The sequence below is a fragment of the Mus caroli genome, unplaced genomic scaffold, assembly GCF_978045245.1.
Source record: "Mus caroli unplaced genomic scaffold, Mus_caroli_1 scaffold_9, whole genome shotgun sequence".
Lineage (NCBI taxonomy): Eukaryota > Metazoa > Chordata > Mammalia > Rodentia > Muridae > Mus > Mus caroli.
This window is the reverse complement of record NW_028227264.1, coordinates 22,085,444-22,099,053: the sequence shown is the minus strand read 5'-3', so window position 1 is coordinate 22,099,053 and position 13,610 is coordinate 22,085,444.

Below are 13,610 nucleotides of genomic sequence, written 5' to 3'. Positions count from 1 at the left end.
TATTGTATTTATTATTTTCACTCTACTTCTCTCTAGGCTGGGAATGGGTATGATATGGCCTACTGGCTAAATCTGACCTTCTTCCTGATTTTGTAGATGAATTTTCCTGACATATATTCATGCCTGTTTACGGATACATTACTCATGGCAGCTTCTAAGCTCCAATGACAAGGTCAAATAGGAAGGCTTTATGGCCCCAAAGGGCTAACTTTGCACTTTGAGGCCCATTCATGAAAATGTGGCTAACTCTTGCTCTGTTGGAAGCAACACAGGCCAACTTTCAAAGTCGACTCCACTCAAGAACTGCAAGGCTCATTTGAGATAAATTCTTCTCTGTTCCTTCAGCTGGTATTGATTAGTTCAGTGTAATAGTTCGTTCAAGCTTGCATCATCCATGAAGACTCAGGAATTTTGTGTGTTCCAAGTTTAGATAGACACCTTGCTGGTCATGGGGGAAGCTGTGAAGGTTTGTATATGCTTGGCCCAGGGAGTGGGTCTGTTGGGAGATGTTGCCTTGTTAGAATAGGTGTGGCCTTGTGGGTGTGGGCTTTAATACCCTTGTCCTAGCTGCCTGGGAGCCAGTATTCTGTTAACAGCCTTCAGATGGCGATATAGAACTGTATCATGCCTGCCTGGATGCTGCCTTGTTCCCACCTTGATGATACTGGACTCAACCTATGAACTTATATGCCAGGCTCAATTGAATGTTGTTTTTATAAGACTTGCCTTGGTCATGGTGCTTGTTCACAGTAGTAAAACCCTAACAAAGACAGAAGCCTTCATAAGACTTGCCTTGGTCATGGAGCTTGTTCGCAGCAGTAAAACCCTAAGACAGAGGCCTTCTCAGGATGGAAAGCTCCACTCAGAGCTTCTGGATTGAAGTTACCAGAAGTCTGGAAAGACAAGGACATTCTGGTGACTGTTTTAGCTCTCTTCTCTGCTCTCTGTCTCTGTCTCTCTGTCTCTCTGTCTCTCTCTCCTCTCTGTCGATGAAGACAACCTCCATGACTTTCCTGTGAAATTACTTTTCCTCCATAATTATCTTCTTGTTTATGCCCGTTAGATCAACTTGCTAAAAATTTTAACAGAACCCACACGGATATGTGTATATATTATAGTGGTTTACAAATGCTTTCTGACACATCTCATCCTCAAATGGTTCTTCTTCATAAGGTGCCACTCATCCTCCTATTGGACTTTTCTCCTACACAGCTCTCTAGGTAGTGAACATACTGTACTTGAGTTCATGGGTATTTAATGGCAAGTGCGTTTGCCTGCACATCTCGAGTCTGCAAGAGCAGAGAACACATCTTGTCTGTGCATCATTTCTGGTCCCTAGCACAGTGCATCAACACACCACAGCAGCTATTAAAAAAAAAAGACCATCAAGTGACTACGTGGGGCCTGGGAAGCTGACTGAAGACTTGTCAAAAAGGAGCTGGGCAAAGAGAATGGAAAGAAATGCTCCCCTTCCCGAGAGTCTCCTTTTCACGCCCTGCACTGAGGCAAGAGAAAATATCTTGTGCAAGACCAAATTTCGAGCTAGATTAGATTGGATTTTAAAACATCTGAAATAAAAATAGTGTAATGACCAAAAATAACTTGAAAATTATGGTCTGTTTCCTGGATGATTTAAGAAATGGGATTTGAATATGTATCAAAACATGCTTAATATCTAGGTATTGGACATGGGTGGGAGATAAAGCTTTGGCTGTGTTCGAGTTCACCAGTCTCAGTCTACTTTGTAAGCTACTTAAGTCCTCTATGCCTGATCATCTTTCTGACATATGTGACTTTGGAATTTACATTTCAGACATCAACTATGTAAGATATTTTTATTCTTTAAATCATCTACTGATAGCATTAGATCTGGAAGATAAATTTTTTAAAAAAGAGACTATTTCTGTGTTCTTGTGATATAAATACACTCAATTTGATTTAACAGATATTTATGAAAATCTTCCACATTTGAAATGAGTTTCTGAGCTGTAGAACTTTTGAACTGATAAGAAGGGAGAAGACTAGGTCATGAAGCATCGGAACAGGGCCTCTAAGTGTAACTTCCTGTGATGGTAAAAATGCTCTCTTCATGTGCTATCCTGTACTGGACCCATGAGCTTCATGCTGTGACAAATTTAGTGTGACAGAGAAACTCAATTTTATACTGAATTTTATTGAAATTCATTGACATTTTACTTTACATATTTGTTTATTAGCCATTGTAGCAGTTTTAATAGGTTCCCCCCATAGACTTAGGTGTTTGAGTGCTTGGCCAACAGGGAGTGACACTACTAGGAGGTGTGTCCTTGTGAGAATAGGTGTGGCCTTGTTATTGTGAGGGTGGGCTTTTGAGACTCCTAGTGCTCAAGTTCTGCCTAGGGCAGAAGAGAGTCCTTTCCTCTGTAAGATAGATTTCTCCTGGCTATTGGAACAAGATGTAGAACTGTCAGCTTCTCTAGTACCATGTCTGCCTGGATGCTGCCATGCTTCCTGCCATGATAATCATGAACTGAACCTCTGAACCTGTAAGCCAATTAAATGCTGTCTCTTATAGCAATGGAAACCCTAACTAAGACAGCTGGTGTGGCTCCAAAACCACGAGCATATGACTAAAGCTGGCCAGATAGGAGGAATGAAGAAGGTGTTTGTTAGAGCATCCTAAAAGGAAGAGGGCTGCTGGTGTGATGGAGGGTTCAGAAGAGACACTTGTAGGAAGAGTGCAAAAGATGGATTAGGATGGTGTGTGTGTGCCTACACACACAAACATATACACATCCATGCACACACACACATCACATATGCACACACTCATACATACACACATATGCACACAGGCACACACATATGCACATACTCATATGCATACATACACATGCACACATACATGCACACACACATACACACACTTGTGTATAGTCATGCACACACACATGCATACACATGAAAGTACAGACACATACATATACATGCAGGTACCTTTACAAACATATATATGCACATACACACACATGCACACACACACACACCACCCTAAGTTGAATATAGTGGAAGCATCAGAGAGAGAATGTTCCCAGACAGAGGTCTACAGGGAATAAAACTAAAATATGGACTCTTTGCAGGGAATATGGGTAAGTTTAGTTTGATCTGATCATAAAACCTCTACACAGAAGTAATGGGGAATAACACAGTGTAGATCCTTTAAGGCCATCTTGTCTACCCTACTGAGAACGAGAGTACTGATAACAGCTAGGGGACCTCAGCACTTCTTGGAGTGGAATAGGAAAATTAATTAGTAGACTTCTACAAATATTGTAGTAAAGCATGATGAAACGTACATCAAGAAATACGGGAACACAAATCTGCTTGAGGAAAGACGGATTTTAAATGAATGAGTGAAGATGGATTAGTACTTGTTTCTTCTCTGGAAATTTCTGCAGACAGGTTGGTTTGTTCTAACATCTTCCACTACTAGAACTAGAAAAGACTTTGGCACCTTTGAATAATATGAGGAAACACCAAAACTCAAGCTCAGCCTTCAGAAGCCCTCTGAGTAAATGGAAGGAGGCCCCCTGTGCCTTCAGTTCTCTCTTAAGACCTGTGAGAGGGTGCAGGTGCACAGGAGTGACAGAGAGGCCTGACTGCTTAGAGCTCTGGGTAATTACATTTACGGAGCCATGAAGATGGCAGGTGGGAACAGAAGAAGCACACTGGAGGCACTATGAGGTGTGTCTCAGTGATGGAAGAGGATGGGCTAAAGCTGATCTCCAACTAGGGTTACCAAGGCCACCTCAGCAGTAGCCACAGCAGAGAGAGAGAGAGAGAGAGAGAGAGAGAGAGAGAGAGAGAGAGAGAGAGAGAGAGAGAGAGAGAGAGAGAGAGAGCGCCCAGTGACTAGCTGTAGAAGAAGGCAGGGCTGTGCTCCCATCCCTGGGCTGAGGGGTTAAGAGCATGTTCATCCAGAGAAAGTTTGCTTTTTTCTCTTGTTATCTGCTTTGTTGACACCACAGTCTAGAGCCATGATTTTAATTGATTAAACTATTTTAGGGGATATTTGTAAGTATTAGTGCATAGGTGTGTTTATATGGGACTGAAATAAATAGAGATAACAGACATGTGGAAGGAAAGACATGCCCCGATACTAAAAATCAGTGTCCATGGAGCTGGTAAAAGTAGACCTGGGTTGGTTATAAACATGCCATCTGAAGGAAGACTAGAGCAAGCACTAAAATCAGTTTAAGGATACAATAGGTGTTCCAAGAAAAGAGAGAAAACTGAACGATATACATCAGTTACCACAGCAGACAAGATACATAGAAGGCAAGGTAGGGGAAAGAACACGGGTGACAACCGCTAGCAGTGACAAACATTATTGGTAATAGTTGAGTTATGTCAAAATCCCTTTAAAAATCAGTTGTCTCAGCACACTAATTAGAATGCCAGAGGTAGATTAGAAACACGACATAATAGTCTGTTGACCACACAAAGCCCTCTTTAAATGGGTTAGGATCTGACAGAGCCATAACAGGTGTAGCCCTGCTAGATATAGTGTTTTTTTTCCTGTACATAGCTTTGTTAAGAAAAACACAACAGCGTGTTTTGTTGGTTTTAACATGACTGCTTCCCCCTGTTCCCTCCCTGGACCTAGGGTTTAATTTTTCTCTAGTGTTCACTCTGAAGACCCTGCAGAGTCTCTGGGGGTGGGGGGTGGGGTGGGTGAAGCGCTCTGAAGTGTTTTGGGAAGGTCAGGTGATTCCTGGCTTTTGGATCACTGTTTATATAGATGAGTTTCCAAAGCACAGTTAAAAATATCTGCCTGTGGGTGAGGACAGAAGAAGCACCAAGAATAATGGAAAGTTTCCCCATAACGAGCAAACAGATTAATACTGCTATTAATAGGCACACAGGATCACAGGGGCACGCTGGTTTTGAAGGAAATTATGATGGTTAGTGTCGATGCTAATAAGACTAACAGTTTTTCTCCTTTTCTCTAAAATCAAGGGTGAGTCACCTAAGCATGTTTCAACAAAATAATGACTAAAAGAAAAACAGCCTCCGTCCAAAAAAATACTCTCTCTACGGCTGGTCCACAGACCTCGTTCCTTGCTAGATACGCCCACTGATGCTTCCAGTCAATGGACTCCCAGAGGAACCTTTTGGCTGTAGCGTCTGGCAAGTATAGCTTCTCGGAGTTTCTTTCCAACAGTTGTAACCATAACAGTAGCTTCCGGGGCCACGCCCACTGGCCTACATTGTTACCAATAGTATCTCTCAGCAGCTCTCTGCTGTGGATACGTTTCTAGAAGGTCAACATGAGTGTCTGACCCCTGTACCTCCGGAACATTAATAGATTCTACACACAGATCCTGGGCTTTCAGTCTAAAGCATATTTTATTATCATGGTTTTCTCTATGTTGGTTGTTCTCAACCTGTGGGTCATGACCCCTTTGGGAATCAAACAATCCTTTAACAGAGGTTACCTAAGACTGTCAGAAAACACAGATGTTTACATTATGATTCCTGGCAATAGCAAAAATTACAGCTTTGAATAGCAAGTAAAATAATTTTATGGTTGGTGTGTGTGGGGGGGGTCACCACAATATGAGGAACTGTATTAGATGGTCAGATCACTAGGAACATTGAGAATCACTGTTCTAGGTACTTAAATATTATTACAATACATAGAAAACAGATAGCCCTGACAACAGGTTTGAAGGTCACTGAGAACTGTGTACACAAGTCATGAATGGACGGATGTGATATTATTCAGGGTCACATTTCTAGTTGCTTGCTAAGTCACCAAGGTCAAACCCAATGCCACACACTGAGCTCCTAAGGTCACACGAGAAAGCTCAAATATCCTAGTTTAGGGAACTGTGGTGTTGGCCCGTCCCCTGCATGGCTTTCTGTCTCTCACCACATCCTGACATTGTGGCATCTACGTCAATAGTATTCTGGGAAATGCCCCAGACCTCCCAGAGCCCCTTGATATAAATATGTAAACTTGCCCAATAACCCTAGCTTGAGCATTATAAATGACAAGAAATAATTTCTGCATTGAGATTCATCAGCCCAAATGATAGGTTAAGTTTAAAAACACAAACAAGGGACTGGTGAGACAGCTCACATGGTAAAAGGACCCAATGACCTGAGTTCAATCCCAGGAGCCCACAGTGGAAATAGAGGAATGACTTTCTTCTTCTTCTTCTTTCTTCTTCTTCTTCTTCTTCTTCTTCTTCTTCTTCTTCTTCTTCTTCTTCTTCTTCTTCTTCTTCTTCTGCTTCTGCTTCTGCTTCTGCTTCTGCTTCTGCTTCTTCTTCTTCTGCTGCTGCTGCTGCTGCTCCTTCTCCTCCTCCTCTTCCTCCTCCTCCTCCTCCTCCTTCTTCTTCTTCTTCTTCTTCTTCTTCTTCTTCTTCTTCTTCTTCTTCTTCTTCTTCTTCTTCTTCTTTTTCTTCTTCTTCTTCTTCTTTTTATTAGATATTTTCTTCATTTACATTTCAAATGCTATCCCGAAAGTCCCCTATACCCTCCCCCCTCCCAGATCCCAACCCACCCACTCCCGCTTCCTGGCCCTGACATTCCCCTGTACCGGGGCATATGATCTTCACAAGACCAAGGGCTTCGCCTCCCATTGATGGCCGACTAGGCCATCTTCTGCTACATATGCAGCTAGAGACACAGCTCTGGCGGGGGTGGGGGGGTACTGGTCAGTTCATATTGTTGTTCCTCCTATAGGGTTGCAGACCCCTTCAGCTCCTTGGGTACTTTCTCTAGCTCCTTAATTAGGGACCCTGTGTTCCATCCAATAGATGACCGAATGACTTTCAAATTGAGCACACACACACACACACACTCTATCATGATGATGACGATGACCAAATAAATTAAGCACTTTAAAAGTACAAATAAGTAAACTAAGAAGCAGTCAATGTTGCTGAGAGGTCTGCCTAAGGTCTTGGATTGAGCATCCTTCTCAGTACTCAATGGCCTCTCTGCAGAGGGTATAACAAACACTGAGCCAAGCTGACACATCCTGGGAAGAATTTAGCTAAGGAACTCAGATTAAAAAAAAAAAAGAAAGTTTTGTCTGGTCACATAAAAGAATCTTCTGGAATGACATAAAAGAATATATTTTTTGAAAAAATATAAAAACAATGGAAGTTTATCTTTAATTTTTTTATGGTGAATGTCTCAGTTTTGGAGGACATTAGTCTCAAACATAGAGTAAGTCAGATAGATGCATTAGGTTTTAAAAATGAGCACAAGCCAATATTGCTGAAGGAGGATAAAAATTTTGAAAACCTTTTGAAAAGGTTTGAAATGTGGATCAGAATTTCCCAATACAAACAGCTTTTTAGATTCTTGGGCTACACATGGCTTGTATTAGATCTGTCTTTGTTTCCCAAGTTCAAGTTACTTTGTGTTGCACCCAGAACAATGGCAGTTAAGTTGGAGTGCTCTGTGGGTTACTGTATGGGGTGATGCAGCTCTGAAGTTGCATGAAAATATGGGATAATGACGAAAGATACCACTCAATCCGCTTTCCTCCCTAACTTTGTCTTTTTTAACATCTTGGATGGAAACTGGAAACATTTTGGAGTTTCTTTATTACCCAGCCTGTGTAGAGGAAGGACTTAGACGCTCTGTGAGTCATTCAGACCTGTTTTCTTATATAAAAGTATGTTTACACAAAATACTTTTTAATAATTTTGTTTATACGCATGTGAGTACAGTTGATTGAAAACATCATTTCGTTTGGCTCCTGCTCCAGGATGCGTCCAGCTTTTCCTCAATCAGTTTTTGATATTTTTAAATTAGGTCAAGGAGAAGTAGATGAGAATCATTTTTGTTTTCCATAAAAGTGCCATCTTCTATCAGCTCTCCTACCAGGATTCTGATGGAATACATTCACAAATACATAGTATGTTGATAATTCCTATTCTAAAGTGGACAGCACACAGCAAGAAACTATTTACCACATGTGACTCAGGAGGCCTTAGAACCTCAGGACTTCTATGATTAAATGAAGTTCTTCAAGTCCCGTGAGTATAAACCACATGTACAATTGTGTAACTGCCGTTTTTTCCTTCATCTTTGAATTCATGTTTTCAGGAACATGGTTGATAAAGCAAATATGAAAAAAGATGCTGAGGGGGTTGACATGTTCTGTAAAATATAAGTAAAAGCAGGCATGAGCCCATCAGATATTTAAACAGATGCAATTTTCCTGTAAGCACGATGTGTCTTGGGAAGTTTCTCAAAGGTGTTTTGGGGGTGAGAGGTTGTACCCTTGTTAAATAATATGTTTGATTTTCCATTCTTATAATGTTGTAGTTAATTATACTATAAAGCTTGTTATGTGTACTATATGTTATCTTCCAAGAAAGGAGAGGAAATATTATTTTTTTCTGGCTGAAGAGTAATAGTTGTTTTTGTAGATAACTCAGAAAATACAAAATATAAAGATAAAAACTTACTCCAGACAGTTCTTTTGAGTGTTATGGCAAATCACTAAAAGCTCTTTACCTCATTTATCAATGTTAATAAATAATATCAATTTATCACTGTTAAGTTTTTTTTAAATAGAATGGATACATTTAACAATTTGGATCAAGTTCTGTCTCCTAAGTAGCTACAATTCTGACTTCCATCATTGTTGATTAAATTTGCCTGTTCAGTCCCATATCGATGGAGTCATTCAGCTTAAATGATTTTGTCCTCAGCTCCCCCCCGCCTCCCAGAATAGCATAGTTCCTTTCCTGTCATTGTGTAGGATCCCACAGAATAAAGGTCCCTTATTCTGTCTATTCTCTTGTTAAGGGACATTATTTTTTCAATCTGCAGATGAATAAAGTTGCTTTGAAACATTCATACGTATCTTTTGTTCCTTTCTTTTATATATAACAAGGAGTAAGCTTTTGTAGTGTCATAGAATAAGGGTTGCTTTTATTAAATATTGGCACTATTTTCCAGCTATCAAATTTATATAAATTATGGATGTTAACTTTAATGACAAAATTGTGGTAATATGTGTTGACTAATACAAGTCTTAATAAAATTTGCACTTATTTATTTATTTAAATCCCATTTGCTACAGCATTGCTGAGTTTGAAGGATTTATTTATATTATTTTACATGTACCTGTGTATGCCTGGTATCTAAAGAGACCAGAGAGGCCATCAGACCCCTGGAACTGAAGTTGCAAATGATTGTGAGTTGCCATGTAAGTATTGAGACCTGAATCTGGGTCTTCTGTAAATGCAGAAAGCCATCTCTGTGGTTAAAAACACATTCTTCAGATGTAACTCTCAACGAATCTTTGATTTTGACTATTTTTAAAACATCTAATACAGAAGACAGATCTACATGTCTTTTATCTTGGGTTCTATATTTAGATTTAGAACTCAGTATTTTAAGAATGTTTTGGTTTGCTGACTTTGTCCTTAGTCTTAGTAACAGTCTATAGATAGTCAGCATGATTCATGAAGTAAAGAATAGTTGTATACTTGTGGATGGAAGCACTTGGAGACATGGGATAAGCAGATACACTGGATATGCAATGAATATGTGCATTTCTTAAAGAATGTCTGTGTCAGCCATACATTTTAGCTCATAAGCTAATTAAAATGGCTAACTTTAACAGCTAAGCCATTTATTTATTTATTTTTGTGAACTGTTTATCAAAGTCCAAAACCATACAAATCTCCAACAATTCTGTTATATTCTTTGTTATTTTAAAATTTTGTGTTTCCTGTTATAAAATAATGATTGTCTACTTCATAAATTTGTAAAACTACATTAAAGATGATAAAAAGACACAAATGTACTTTAAATAGAACATCATGAAATGAATAGTATTAATTAAGAGATTTGCCTTTTCAAAGCTATTTCTGGGTTATATCTGGGTTTGGTCCATCGGGGGCTAATGTCCTCTGAGGTCCTACATGAGACATGTTGTATACTCCAAAAATGATATCACAGAAAATTTTTATTGTATGTGTTCAGATGCTGTCCCTTATGGGTCTCAGGAGGTGACTGTCACATTTTTCTGTGGTGACAAAAGACCTAAGGCTGGTGATCTTTTTTTTTTAATAATTAGATTTATTTTATTTTATGTGTATGACTATTTTGTCTATCTGTGTGTATTGTAGCACGTGCATCCCTGGGATCCTTGTAGTTCAAAGAAGGGCATTGCATGCCCTGAAACTGGCTCTGAGCCGCCTCGTAGGTAGTGAGAGTTAAACCCAAGTGGTCTGGAGAGCAGCCAGTTCTCTGCCCACCGAGGCATCTTCCCAGACTTAGTGCTTTCTTCTTTAAAGGGGGCTGGTTGGCACAGTGTTGAAGCTGAATGTCCAAGACTGACCAATCTCATCCTGCATGGTTTGCCTTCCCGCCACACTGCTGAACGGAGGATGAACAATGAACAGGAAGGAGAAGACTGACAAGCTGCGAGTGGGAGCAAAAGGGATTTATGGGGCATGCTGCGTTCTTTTCTAGAGTTCCTTCTTATGTGAAATAATTAACTCCATAAGAAGCACATTGACGCTTTTTGATATTAGTATCTTTAATTACTTTTTATATGTTTCTTGGCTTCACCCTTCAAAAGTTCTAGTACATCTACCTAGAATCAATTACTACCAGAAAGTCCTTGGTGTTTTAGTATCTACATTTTCCCTGGGGGCCAGCCCTGGCGGCTCTTCTTTCTTTCTCTGGTTCTCTTTGAGGCAATGGGCCGGCAAGTTGGGGTGGAGGAGCGACAGTGGGGGTAAGATTTGGTCTTGATATTTAGGGTTGCTGTATACTAATAAAACATTCACCTGCCTTAAGTCCAAGTCCCTGTGCTTCAGTAACTGACCCGTCTTCTGAGATCTGAGGTGAGAAACTGTTTAGCACCTCTTCCTAAATCAGGAGAGTAAGCAAAGTTGCCTTTGTTCTATCTCTGTAGGAACTGCACCTCTCTAACCTTCAGCCTGCTAGTCGATGTTGCAGGAAGGAAAGGGGACACTTCAAAAAAAGTGATTTTAGCATTTATTTCTAAATTCTAAAATGTTTCCTCTAGAAGCTCTCTAAGACACAGGAGGATAAGGGTTGTCTAAGAAAGAAATGGAATAAGCGATATGCTCTCCTCTTTGTCCTCAGTACTCATCCATCTTTCAGAATACATGATCACATGGTAAAAAGGTCATCACAATTTACACATAAATTCAAATTATAAACCGAATAACAGAGAATGTTTACATGCATATACAGCCACTAGGAGTAATTACTGGGCTAAACATTCATCACCTGTCACTAACTCTGCAGGTTCACGGAGAGTTAAAAACCGTAACTTTTGTGACCAAAGTATTAGTCAAGTTTTATATAGATAAACTCAGTCAATATTTTATCTTCTGTTCTAGCATCTATAGTAAATCATTAGTTCCCTTTTTATGACCTTTGGTTAATGGTTTACAACCTCTTGGAATGTGTTCTGATTAGTAGATGCCTGCTTGCTATCTCAAAAGCAATTCACTATGACACTGAAGACTGGCAGAGTTCTTAATGCAGTTCCGATTATCAGAGAGAACCCCATAGCAGCCCCACTATAAAAGAGCTTAGTAATTACTAATATAATTCTCATAGGATCAACATTAAGGATTAAGAAATCATATATTTGTCTATATAGCATCACTACAAGACAGCACATCTTCGTTGTTCTGCAGAGATCTGGTCAAAAGAGTGGATGGACTAATACCCAGTGATTGTTATATATATTTAATAATGACAGAAAAAACACATTAACAGCAGGACTCTTTCCTAAAATGGATTTCTTCTGTGTCTTGCCTTCAGGAGCGATCCGTCATACTTTATAATTTAAGGTGGACCCATCTCAGGAAGATCACTTGCTAATTATTAGCTGCTACTTGTCGGCTCCTGACAACATTTCAAAGTAAAATCTGGGTCTAGAGATTCTTCATGGCTAAGTTCTTATTCTGTGGAAGCTTTCCCAATGGGCAATGTAGAGAGGAAGATGTGTGTGTATGTGTGTGTGTGTGTGAATTTTATGTGGATGAGTGTTTTTATGCATGAATGAGTTTCAGCTCCTGTGTGCCTGGTACTTGAGGAGGCCAAGGAGCAGGCCTTTTTTGCCCTGAATCTAGAGTTACAGATATTTATGAACAGCCATGTGGGTGAGTCACATGGTTCTCTGCACTCTTAATTGCTGAGTCCAGTGAACTCACAGATGTGTGCTATTCCCAAGCCCAGTTCAGGGGTGCAGTTGTAGTTCACCACTGTTACACTGTGGCTGGTTTTCTGTTTCCCTTCCTCTGTGTTTAGCTTTGTGGGCCACACTCACACCGGATAACAGGAAGGGGGAATTATTGGGAAGATGTAAGGACAAGTACAAAATAAAGGAGAAGGAAAATGTGGTGGGCAGAAATGAACAAAGTACATAGCACACATGAAGATACCAAAATGAAACCGATTATTTTGTGCAACAACTGTGCATTAAGAGTAATTTTAAAAAGAGATAAGCTGTATTCAATGTGATTGACAAGTCCTTATGCAAGCATCTCAAACCAGTTTTCAGCTTGCTCGCTAGTACATTTCTTTCGTAGGTTTCATAGAATCAGTATGCCTTGAGTTCTCCTATGTTTTTAAAGGTTTTTCTGTGTATTTTGCTTCTACTTATTTTCTTTTTTTGATAGAAGTCTTTCATTGTGTTCCAAGATGCATCAACTTGTTTGTGTAATCCAGAATATTTCTCTGTAGCTGGAGAACTCAGAGCTTACTCATCTGTCTGCTCCATCATTCCCTTCTCAGAAACAGACTCCATCCTCTGAGGATCTGGTATCTTTGTTTTTCACTGTTGTGGATTGCTGAATCAAAGCAACTAAATTTGAGACAAGTCTAATATTGTTTCCTTTGCAGATTAATCATGTTTTTGGTCTCTCAGTTCAGTGTAATAGTTAGTATTGAGTGCCAACAGGGCCGAGAGCCACGGAGACAAGAACTTGAAGGTTATGTATGACTTATGTGTGATATGTTCGCATGTCTAGTTGACAAACGATGGACTTGTGGTGGCTAATATTGATTATCAACTTGACTTGGTCTACTCTTCTGCCAAGAGGCTCTTCCCTATGTAATGCAGCCTTGAATTATATTTTGGATTATATTATAATATTTTTATTATATTTTGGTTATCTTCCTTTTTCACCTTTTGTCCTCTTGGCTGCTGTACCTGATTCCCCCTCCCCCACCTCTCCCGTCTTCCCTCTTCTTTTCCCCTCTCCTCGAATGGCTCAGGGTCAGGTTCACTCTGGGCTTTCCCAGATGTTCCTGCCTCTGGCTATGCCCTCCCTTTTATCTACAACAAACCTTCTCCTTCACCATACCTAGGAGCAGTCATATCCTTTCTTTTTTTAAAAATTTTTTTCATTCATCAGGTGCCAAAACCAGAAGGTAGGGTATGCTAGCCAGAGGACCCTGTAACAGGTAAGGACTGAGGGATTCTGGGCAAAGCTGGCAGGCAGCCAAGTCCACTTTGTTATATTAAATAGCACATCAGTCTTGTCTTGGGTTTGAGGCCTAACAACAGAATCTAGATTCATCAAGACAACTGCCATAGTTTT